Source organism: Orcinus orca, chromosome 2, assembly GCF_937001465.1.
Source record: "Orcinus orca chromosome 2, mOrcOrc1.1, whole genome shotgun sequence".
In the NCBI taxonomy this organism is placed as follows: Eukaryota; Metazoa; Chordata; class Mammalia; order Artiodactyla; family Delphinidae; genus Orcinus; species Orcinus orca.
In genome coordinates, this window is record NC_064560.1 from 175,913,439 (window position 1) to 175,924,052 (window position 10,614).

Sequence of the window (10,614 nt, forward strand, 5' to 3'; positions counted from 1 at the left end):
ACCGTACACTTGCACCATAAACCTTGGGTAATAACCAAGTAAACAACAAAACGATTACAGGTGGTGGTAAGGGTACAGCAAAACCGGAAACTAGGTCTTGGGAGTAGAGTTTGAGGGAGGTAGTATGTTAGAGAAGGTGGTCAGGGGAGGTCTGAGGGCTGTGAACACAGGGCAGGTCTGTTATGCACGAACTCCCCCTCACACACCCCCATTTTCTCACCAAATATCAAGATGCTATGGGTAGAAAGACAAGACTAGGCGGGAGGGAGCCAATGAAGTGTACCCTTGGCTGGCTGGGTCCCCATAAAAATGACACAGCTAGGTAGCTGTGTCCGTGGGAAGCCCTGTGTCCACTGAGCCCTTTAGAACCTCCCGGCAGCCTCAGACTCATGGGGCCTGTTGCATAAAGGAAAGTGGCAGAGATTCCTCCTGTAGAGCCCAAGGTCAGCACTGCCGGGTCCTCTGTGTTCCATACCCACCTGCCCGATCTGCTTACTTAAAACGAGGGGTGGCTGCAAACCGATGCCCTCATAGGTAGACCTGTCTTATGGTTCAGGAAACGGGGCTCCACCCTGACGTGGTTAGCAAAAGGAACTCTGCAGGGAGTAAAAACAGAACTGTAATTAAGTGTGTGATACCTGATTTGGACACTAAGACGACCGAAACAAGACAAAACAAAATGCTGCACATCTAGGTGACGAAGTTCAACCAGTTGCGCGTCTGCACGTGAGGGGCCAGCACACTCTGTCTGGGCACCGGCTCCTTCAGGTTGCGTGCAACTAGGGGGCAGTGTGTATTTGAGTGGAGCCCCCCTGTATTTCTTGTCTCCCGTACTTTCTTATCTCTTCCCCTTTCGGCCAATGTAAACAACCCCACTGTGATCTAGTCCTCGGTGGGCTCTGGGGCGGGGGTAGAAGCTAGACAAGAATGGTAGGAAGGAGTTCTCTTCCAGAACAGTTCCTGTCCCTATTTTCTGTCTTGGGGAGCACAGTCCCGTCTACCTGCTGCCCTGGGAGATGTCCTGGACGCCTCCACTGCATCATCCTTTCACTCAAGCACCAGATACAGTCACTTCTTAAAGAGCTCTGATCTCCTCCCCACCTCCTGCTGGTGCCCTAGGTCAGGCCATTGTCCCTCTGCTGGATTGCTGTATAAACCTCCCCTTAACCTTGCATCCACCTAACCTAACCATCCCCTCACCTCCACCACCTCAACCCTCCTCCACGGGCCCTCCACAGGCACAGCCATCTTTCAAACACACATCTGGCCTCGCCCTTTCTCACCGAGGGCCCACAGACCTCCGAGCGCCTGGCTTGTCCCCCTCCCCATTCCTGACCCCGCCTGTCTGGCTCCCGTGGCAGCCCCTCCTTCCACGCTGGATTAGATGAAGCATGAGCTTCCAGAGAGGTTCGCACAGCACCTCCCTGGACCCCATCTCCCCCGAGGAGGGCAGCACGGTGCCCAGAACATGGTGGCGACGCACCGGGCCAAGGCGACCTGTCAGATCTTTCCTCCTCAGCGAGCCGGGTAACCACGTGGAGGCAGCCGAGGCCCCGCGGAAGGAGCCAGCAAGCCGGGCCAGGCAGCAGCTGGCGTCGCCATGGAAACCGTGCGCAGCGCCACCCGGGGCCTGGCCTTTTCACTCTGCCTCTTTGGCCGGCTTCCTCAGCCACCCTGAAACCCATTCACCCAGGCGAGCCGGGGCCTCGCCCCTGCCCCCCACCGGCCCGCCCTTCTGTCCGCTCCGGCCGGCTCTTCCTCCCCCACCCCTTCCTCCCCCTCCTCTTCCTCCCCGCCACCCTCCCTTCGGCAGCCTTTGCCAAAGCGCTGGGAGGGGAGAGCTGGGCCAACGAAGGACTCAGATTTTCAATTCTAAGCAGATTTCCCCTCCACAGGCAGAGAGCCCTTTCATGCATTTTTTTCCCCTATTATCATAAACGCAGGAACTTGCATTAGGATGAATGAGCAGAAACTCCTGTCTTTGTCAGAGCCTTGGCAGAACGCCAGGCGTAGAATGACCTAAAACATTCAGAACTAAATGGAGCTGGAGAGGGGGTGGAGATCCCTCGCCAGTGAGAAATGCAATAGTGGGGGGCGGGGGGGCCCTTGTTTCTAATTATAATGATAGTATTCGCTGTGTGCCCAGACACCCGGCTCGGCCTTTTGCACAGCTTCTTGTTTAATCTCCCCAAATTCCTATGTCCTATATATGCACGCCCCACCCTCACCCCCACCCATTTTTATAGATGTTGAAACAGAATCAAGGCCCTAGATCACACAGCAAATGACTGATGGAGTGGGATTTGAACCCTTCAGACTCTGGAGCCTGGACCACAGCTTCAAGGTCACCTTCCTGTGGGCTGATTCAGGGCACTGCCACCAGTTCCCATCACCCAGGCCCCCTAACCTCCCACCCCACCCCACCCCCCGCCCTCATTTCCATTTGTCAGTGTGATTTTGCAAATCAGACCGATTCATCTGCTTGATGCCCCCAAATCAAATAAAGACGGGAGACCCCTGGGCGGGGGTGGGGTGTCTTCCAGACCCAGTCCAGGCACTTTTGTGCTGCCTGCAGGGCAGAGCCCTGGCTCTACCAACATTCACATCACATTGTCTACAGAGTGCAGACTCTGAGACGGGGCAAGTGCTCAGTGAATGTTTATTGCGTGGGCATTGAAGGGCCCCCATATCCCGCCCCGCCCCCCGCCCCCCCCCTCCCGGCAGATCCAGGTCCACCTTTCCCCACCCTCTTTGTGCCCTGGAGCCTGACCTCTAAGGACTGTGTCAGGGAACTCTTGCTCTCTGGCTTCTGCTTGGATTCAGCCAACGGGATGCTGCAGCCAGAGGGGAGAAGCAGGAGGAGAAGGAGGTGGGGGTCTTTATTCTCCGCTCACTTCCCTGCTGGGCCAGGGGTTGGCGGTGGCCGCTTTCCTCTGCTACAGGCCTCAGCTCCTGTCCCATCGTCCCCTCCTACAGCTCAGCTCGGTCACACTCCCTCGGGCCCACCCTGTTGTGAGCCCTGGCATGCTTTTTAGTTCTCCTTCCCTTGTCTACAATTTCAGAAATAGTGCTCTCAAGGAGCTGCCCTCCAGCATCCCGTCGGAGCCTGCAATCTTCAGTTTCCTGCCACGGCTCAGTCAAATACAAGCTCCTGCTCTGTGTCATGCCCTCTTGCAGGTGGCAGGAATGCAGCAGTGAACAAAGCAAACAAAAACCCCTTCCCTCCTAGAGCTGGCATAGAGTAAGACAGACAATAAGCAAACGAAATATACCATATCGGGAAGCAATAAGTGCTATGAATGAATGAACAAACGGGTAAAAACTCGACACGTGCTATCACTTAGACATCACAACTAGACTTTAGAGATGATCTAGTCTAAACCCGTCACTTTGCAAATGAAGGAAAGGAGGCCCAGAGAGGATGCCCAAGGTCACACAATGAATTGTTGGTAAAAGCCGGGCTAGATTCCAGCTGTCCTTGACCCTGTCATGGCTGTGGCCAGAGGGGTGCAGTTCAGCCCATGGAAATGGGGGGTGATGCAAAAGGCTTTTCCCTTCTTGTTCTTTCCCTTCTTTAAGGACAGTCTTCCAGAAGCAATAGTGGGGCAGCAGTGAGTTTCCTGGGAGGCTCGGGCAGCAGGGCAGCAAGGAAAGCGTCACCAGCAGGAGTAGTCGGGCGTGCCCCTGTTCCACGTTGGAGGCACCTTGCCACCCACCCGAGCAGAGGGCACTGTGGGCCCTGGAGCCCCCAGGATGCTGGAGCAGGGGTGAGTGCGTGGAGAGGCCTGTGGACCAGGGCACTGGGGGTGCAGAGTGGTGGGAGCTGGGGGAAGGGCTCGCCCTGTGGGCCTGGCTGTTTGGGAAGGGCATGTTCTTCTGTTGCTGACTAAACCCCAGCCCATGTGCAGGGCTTGGCTGGGAACCTGTAACTGCCCTGTCGACTGGGCCGTCCATTTCCCAAGCCCCACAATTCTTCCTGTTCCACCCACTCACCACCTTGGCATGCCCCCAGTGCCCCACTGGGTGGAGGGAAACAGCGGGAACCAAGTCTGAAGTCTGCAATATGCTGTGTACAACTCATGCATTACCTCAAAACGTGATAGTCTTTGCAACTATCTATGAGGTGAGTTATTATCCCCATTTCACAGATGGAGAAACAAGCTCATCAGAGTTGTGTGACTTGCCCAGGGCCAGAGAGGGGGAGGATTCAAACCCAGACTTGCCTAACAGGAAAGTCTGGTTTCTTGCCCCACATGCCTCTCAGGCTCCTGCCAGCCCACCCTTCCAATTGGCCCAGAGCATGGGCTGCGGGCCAGGCCCCTCCCCCCTTTCTGCTGTCTCCTCGGCGTTGGCCGCCCCTGGGCCTGCAGCGTCTCGGGTCCATGCCCAGTGTAGCTTCTCTGCCATGTGGGCCTGCACCAGGATCTTGGCCCCAAGGCCAAGCTGGGGTTGCCATGGCAGTGCCCTACCCCTGGACTGCCTTGTGGGCCCCACAAGCCACTGGAATGTCTCAGAAATCCCACCATTCAGGCCAGCATCCAAACCAGCTCTCCCAGACAGCCACTCTCATTATGAGCAACAGGAAAATCTTTTCAGACCGTGTCCTGGTTTTCAGTTTGGAAAACAGATGGCCACCATTGCGAGGCCCCCATACGGCCTTTATTTCCCTTTTCCCTTCCATTCTGTCCTCTCTTTGTCTCTCTGCCCAAGAGCATGTGGTGGTTACAGACACAGACAGAGCCTGAGCTCAAATTTTAGCTTTTCCATTTCCCAGACATTTGACTTTGGACTCGTCCTTGGGTTTGATTTCCTTGTCCTTCACAGGGACGATAACGATCATATCTGCATCCTTGACTTTTACGTGAAATAAAGTGACTTACTGGATCAGAATCTGTCCCCTTCTCAGCAAGGCCTTCCCAACCCTCTCCTCTTAAAATTACAAGCCTGTCCCCACCCCATCACCCCTTCCCTCTTTCCCCTCTTTATTTTTCTCCAGCACATATCACCGTCTTACACACCATTTCAGCTGTTTCCTTTGGTTGTCGACTGTTTTCCCTCCACTAAAATGTAAGCTCCATGAAGGCAGGGATTTTTTAAAACTCTGTTTCCACGACTTGTCCCCTGTGATTAGAACAGTGTCTGGGGCACAAACACTCAAAAAATTTTTCTCGATCAAATGGATGAATGGGGATGCGCCAGTGGCCCAGGTATACTGCTAGGCTGTGATTGTGAGGCACCTGGCATGGGGCCTGGCCCCTGGGTGGCTGGAGGTTGGCCGAAGCTATTGTCTTGTTCCTTTCACTTTGCTCTGCCCGCACCCACACCTCAGGCCTCCCAGTGTCACCCTTCAGAAGCTCTGCTGGGAGCCCGCAGAGGGAAGCCTTGGCTGGGACAGACAGCATCGTGACCCAGGAGCCGGCCACTCCAGCTTCTGACCCATCCCACAGGACAGCCCCCAGCTGCCAGGCCCTCCCTCCCCTCCTTTCACCCACGCGGGAGGTTGAGTCAGGACAGAAGATGGGGACAGTGGCCTCAGGCCACCCTCTCACTGCTCAGTCACCCAGCTCTGCCCGGGGCTGCCGCAAGAAGGAGCCCCAGGCACGGGGCAGGCTGAGAGCTGTGCAGGCAGTTCCAGGCAGGGGACCTGGGGACAAGGAGCTGCCCTTCCTGACTGGGGTCCCTCTGCAGGCAGCTGGCGGGCTGTGCGCTCCCCGGGGCCACCTCCTCCACAGGGCCACTTTCACTTTCTATTCTCTCCACCAAAGCAGGAGCGGCCAGGCCCGGGGCAGCAGCATCAGCTCGTGGAGATGGAGCGAGGGCTGGGGGGGTCAGAAAGACTGGCCCCGGGGGAGAAAGGGGGCTCAGCCGCTTCCTGTGCCCGTACCCCTGAGAGTAAATCCCAACTAAGGATTCCTCCTCCGTCAGGGATACTTTCCAGAGCACCATCGAGATCATGATCTTACTGGATCCACACTCTGGGGCCAGGGGGATGGAGAAGACAGGAGTGAGAAATCAAAAGCAGGGAATGTCCTCCAGGCTCAGAGGTGACCGAAGCCACAGAACCAGGACACGAAGAACACCTTGTACCGTTTCCATTTTGCCAGATTTCCTCACTTTAACCAGAGGTCCACCTTTGAACTCGTTTCCCTGCTCGATTCCTGTCCACCTAGGAGGAAACTGAGGCATGTTGGCCTGGCAGGACCTGGAGTGGAAACGGGGCTGGCGCCTCCCAGATGCGCCTGAGGGAAAGGAATTCTCCACTTCTGGATTCCCCAGCAGAGCCAAATGTGTCTCAAGAGGGAAAGTGACCTCTGGAAGCGAGGGCCACCCAGAGCATCAGTAACTCTAGAAGAGAAATTGTGTTCATCCTCATTTTCTAGATAGTAAATAACTGGCCTAAAGGTGCAGCGCTAGCAACCGAGGGAGGGGGAATTCTCAGCCAGGTCTGGACTACTCCAAAGCCTTCCTGCTGGTCTCGGGGCAGTAGCTACCCCTGTAGCCCGCATCCATAGGCCCTGCTCAGGGACACTCCCCGCAGGCCCTGTCCCTTTACCTGACGGAGTCTCTCCAAGCCTGCCCTTTGAGGTTTTGTGTTCCCTTTCGGGCCTGCCCCTCATCTGCGCACTCATGGATTAAATGTTACTGAGTACCACTTGTCCCAGACACTGTTCTAGGGACAGGGGACACAGCGGGGTCACACAAAACAGAAAAAGCCTTTGCTGTCAGGAAGCTTTTATGGGGACTTCCCTGGTGGCTTAGTGGTTAGGATTCCGGGCTGTCATTGTGGTGGCCCCCGTTCAGTCCCTGGTTGGGGAGGATCCCGCAAGCCACGCAGTGCAGCCAAAAGAGAAAAACAAAAAAATCTATAGAAGAAGGCTTTATGGAGGGAGGAGTAGACAGACAAAAAGTATGTAAACAGACAGAAAGATAAATGCAGGTAGCAGTAAATGCCATGAAGGCAATAAAGCAGAGGAAGTCATGGAGAACGAGGGGCAGTAGGACGGTCAGGGTCAGTCTCTCTGAGGAGGTGAGGGACATTTACGCAGAGATTAGGGGAGCCAGGCAAAGATGGGGGTGGGGACGAAAGCTCTAAGCCCAAAGTAGGGCTGCCTGCCCAGGACAGCCCCTGTTCACACATGTTGTCCTGGTGTCATTTTTAATAGTGAAATTTAATTTCACTGTCAAGAGTGACACGTTTGGAAGATGTTCCTCATGAGGGGTTGAATTTAGTCTCAGTGCGGCGGGAAGCCATTGGAGGAAATCATGTGATTGATGTCTTGAAAAGATCTCACTGGGGCAAATTAGGGGGGCAATAGGGCAGAAGAGCCAGGCCGGGGCAGCTGCGGCCACCCAGGCGTACGGTCATGTGCCCTTGCGCTAGATTCCAGTGGGGGGGTCTTAGAGAGCAGAGAAGGAGCCCAGGGATCACCCCTGCTTCCCCCAGCCAGCCCTGGCCATTTCTGAGACGACCCTCAGCGCCAGGGACCTCTCCTCACCTTTCCATCATCTGTGCCGGCAGAGCCCAGCCAGCCCCTGCCTCCCTCCCACCTGCATCCAGCCCCTCCCAGGCCCGGCAAGGCTAGCCCCCCACCAGCCAGGCCCACCCCACCTCCCTGCAGGAAGCCGGCTGGCAGCCCTGCTGCTTGACCTTGAGCTGGAGGTCTGGCATTTCCAAAGTCAAAGTGAGTCACTTCCTCCCTGGGGCCTCCCCCTGAGCGGGCAGCTGGCGGCCGCTCCCTGCCCCCTCGCCGGCCAGGGCTGGCGCTGGCACAATGCGCTCTGCATGCTAGATGCTCCCATCCGAACCTCCGCCCCAGGCTCATTTGTCACCCGCTGCTGACTCAGCACTTCTGGGGAAGGCTTTCCTTTTGCCTTAGAGAAGGAGGCCCTGAAATAAGGCGGCTCTGGCTCTCCCTTCCCTTCCCTCTAGGACATGTGTGCGCGGGGGTGTCTGTGCCTCTGTGTGCCCGTGTATGTGAGTCTGAGTGTCACTGGGTCTGTGTGTGTCTCTGATGTGTGCCAACATGAGTGTGCATTTCTGGGTCTGTGTGTGTCTTCTAGGTGTGTGTTTGTGTGTATGTGTGTGTATCCTATAGGTCCTTGTATATGTCTGTGGGTGTGTGTCGGACTCGTGTGTGTGTGTGTGTGTGTGTGTGTGTGTGTCCGTCTGTCTGTCTGTCTGGGTGAGTGTGGGGAGGGGGCTTCCCCATCACATTGCGGGCCTTTCCCCTCCTCTCTCCTTCAGGCCCAGCATCCTCTCCTCAGACCTCACCCTGACTCCTGAAATGACCCTCACCTTACCTCCCCTGGTCCCCTCAGCCCCATCTGTTGCCTGCACCCTCTAGCTTCTGTCCTCTAAACACAGGAACTCAGGGATTACAAGCATGAGCTCTGGAATCAGACAGATCTAGGTTTCGGCCTTGGCTCTGCGCTTGTCAGCTGCGTGACCTTGACTGAGATTCTTACCTTTTCTGAGCCTCAGTTTCCTCACTTATAAAGTAGAAGTGATCATATCTCCCTAAAAGAGATAAATAGTCTCGTGATGGAGCCTGGCATACGGCATGCTGCAAAGGGTACCTGCTATTTCTTCCTAAAGCAACTGGCCCAGTGTCAGGCACACAGCCAGGGTCTAATGAACAGTAGTCAAGAACAAAAGCACAGAGAGGCAGTCTCCTTGGCCACTGGGGAAGGGAAGGGTGTGGGAGACGGTGACCTGGATTGGGAGCTGGGCAGGAGCTGTGTGCATGACAGCTAAAGCAAGGAAAGACAAGTGGTGACCTGATTTAGTGCTGCCTGGGGCAGCCAGGGAAGCAAGGGAGGAAATCGCAGGCCAGGGCCTTGGAGCTGCCCTGCCCTGATCGTCCCCAAACTGAGCGCTACTTGACACCCAGCGCCAGCAAGCCTCCAAGGGGAGCAGCAGAACCCCTCCCCACCCCCCCACCCCCAGAGCAGCCCTCCTGTTGTGTCCCCGGGAGACCGCTCACATGCATTTGTTTAGATCTTCTTAACAACCCTGTGAAGGAGATTCTTGCATCCCCATTTTGCAGCTGGGAAAACTGAGACTCTAGGAGGTTAAGTTCCAAGATCACAGGGCTGACCTGTGGCAGAGAGAACCCTGGCATTCCAGTTCCCAGTCCAGTACTCCCTGGATGTCTACACCGTCTGCCCTCTTCCCACACACACAGATATACGCCAGCTCACACTTCGAGGGCCCTCCCTTCCCACCCTCAAGCACCCAGCTACGCTGGTACCACACTCTCCCTAGCACCAGCTCCTGCAGCAGATTCCTCCCAGGGCCAGCCAGCTCCTGCTCCCCTTTGTTAAAGGTAGACTTTCTTCAGAAAGGTGAATATTTATTGTCTCAAGGCCTGCAGTGTGGATCCTCTCTCCATCTTATTGCTATGTCCAGCAGGAAAAAGGAAAACCAGTTTGGGATCGGGACACTGGGCCTGCTTCCGGTGGCAGGGGAGCCCGGGGCAGGCAGCCCCACACTTCAGAGTTGCTGCCTAGGCTTGGTCCTGGAATCAGAGGGTAAGAGGTGGAACCAGCTGGTGGGCAACCCAGGGATCCAGGCAGTGAGAGTAGTGAAAGAGTGGGGGCTTGGAGGGCAAGGGACCCCAGTTCATGCCTCTGGGGTCACGAACTCACAGTTAACTAGCTGCGTGGTCTCGAGCAAGTCACTACCCCTCTCTGGGCCTGAGTGCTCACAGCTGTGAAACGAGGGAGGTTGCTCTCAGGTTCCTTCCAGCTCACACACAGCCCCAGAGGCTACTAGACCTCCGTCATGGCTAGGTCAATACTATCAGATGCTACCAAAGACGTAGATACCAGGAGACACTACCACCACCACACTCTGCCCCCGCCCTGCCTCCTACTTTCCCTGGGAAAGCAGCAGACAACGGGCCATGTGGGCAGAAGGAGACAGCATTAGGGGTCTGGGTGCCTGGAGATGGGACTTACAAAAAGCCCAAAGGAGAAACAAGCACCAGAGAGCTTCTTTTGCTCCTGACTGGCCCTTCCTGCTCCAGGGAATCCAGCACCAAGATGGAGACGGGATGCCAGTTCTCTGCTCAGCTCAGGCCTGCATCTGTAGGTGAGGCCAGGAGTCATTTCCGCTTTGGGGGCCTGTGACTCGTGGGGAGAGAAGGGATGATAAGCATCTCCAGCCTTCCTGATTCACAGGGTTATCCGAGCATGAGGCAGGTCCCCTTGCAAAGCAGACATGCCCATTTCTGTCCAGACACAGTTCGGGCGGGCAGTGGGCGGCTGCAGCCTGTCCTTACATGGGGCTGAAGGGGCCCAGCCACCCAGTGACTCACTCACTTACCCAGCCAGCTAAAACCCAGGCCCCACCCTTCCCTTCTTCTGCTATCCACAAAAGCCCCTTAACATAGCAGTCTTGTCACATGGAGACTAAGGTAGGGAAAGGTTGGCAGATGACAACCAAAGGCAAAATAACCAAGAAGTCATGTGATCACTTACCCAACTCAGGATCCACCTACCTCTGAGCTTCCTGGTGTGTGATTTTATTAACCAACCCCTTACTATTTAAGTTGTTTGAGTTAAGTATTTTATTTTTGCCGTATTCTTGCAGCCCAGAGCAGCCCACTCACC

At 55.8% G+C, this 10,614-nt stretch overlaps 1 protein-coding gene across 5 annotated transcripts in view; it reads right to left on the bottom strand.

Annotated features, from left to right (window-relative positions):
• The window catches only part of LOC117197715 (uncharacterized), a 32,873-nt gene extending 22,465 nt beyond the window's left edge, over positions 1-10,408 (bottom strand). The window contains exons 1-2 of one of the 5 annotated variants that reach the window (XM_049705727.1): positions 9,961-10,408; positions 497-596 (exon numbers count right to left, since the gene is read on the bottom strand). The gene's annotated coding sequence lies outside the window, so the exon portion shown is untranslated. Of the gene's footprint in view, positions 1-479; positions 597-2,770; positions 9,936-9,960 lie in introns of those variants that run through there. The other 4 variants (XM_049705726.1, XM_049705729.1, XM_049705728.1 and 1 more) reach the window with 4 other exon arrangements.
• Between the last annotated feature and the right edge of the window lie 206 nt (positions 10,409-10,614).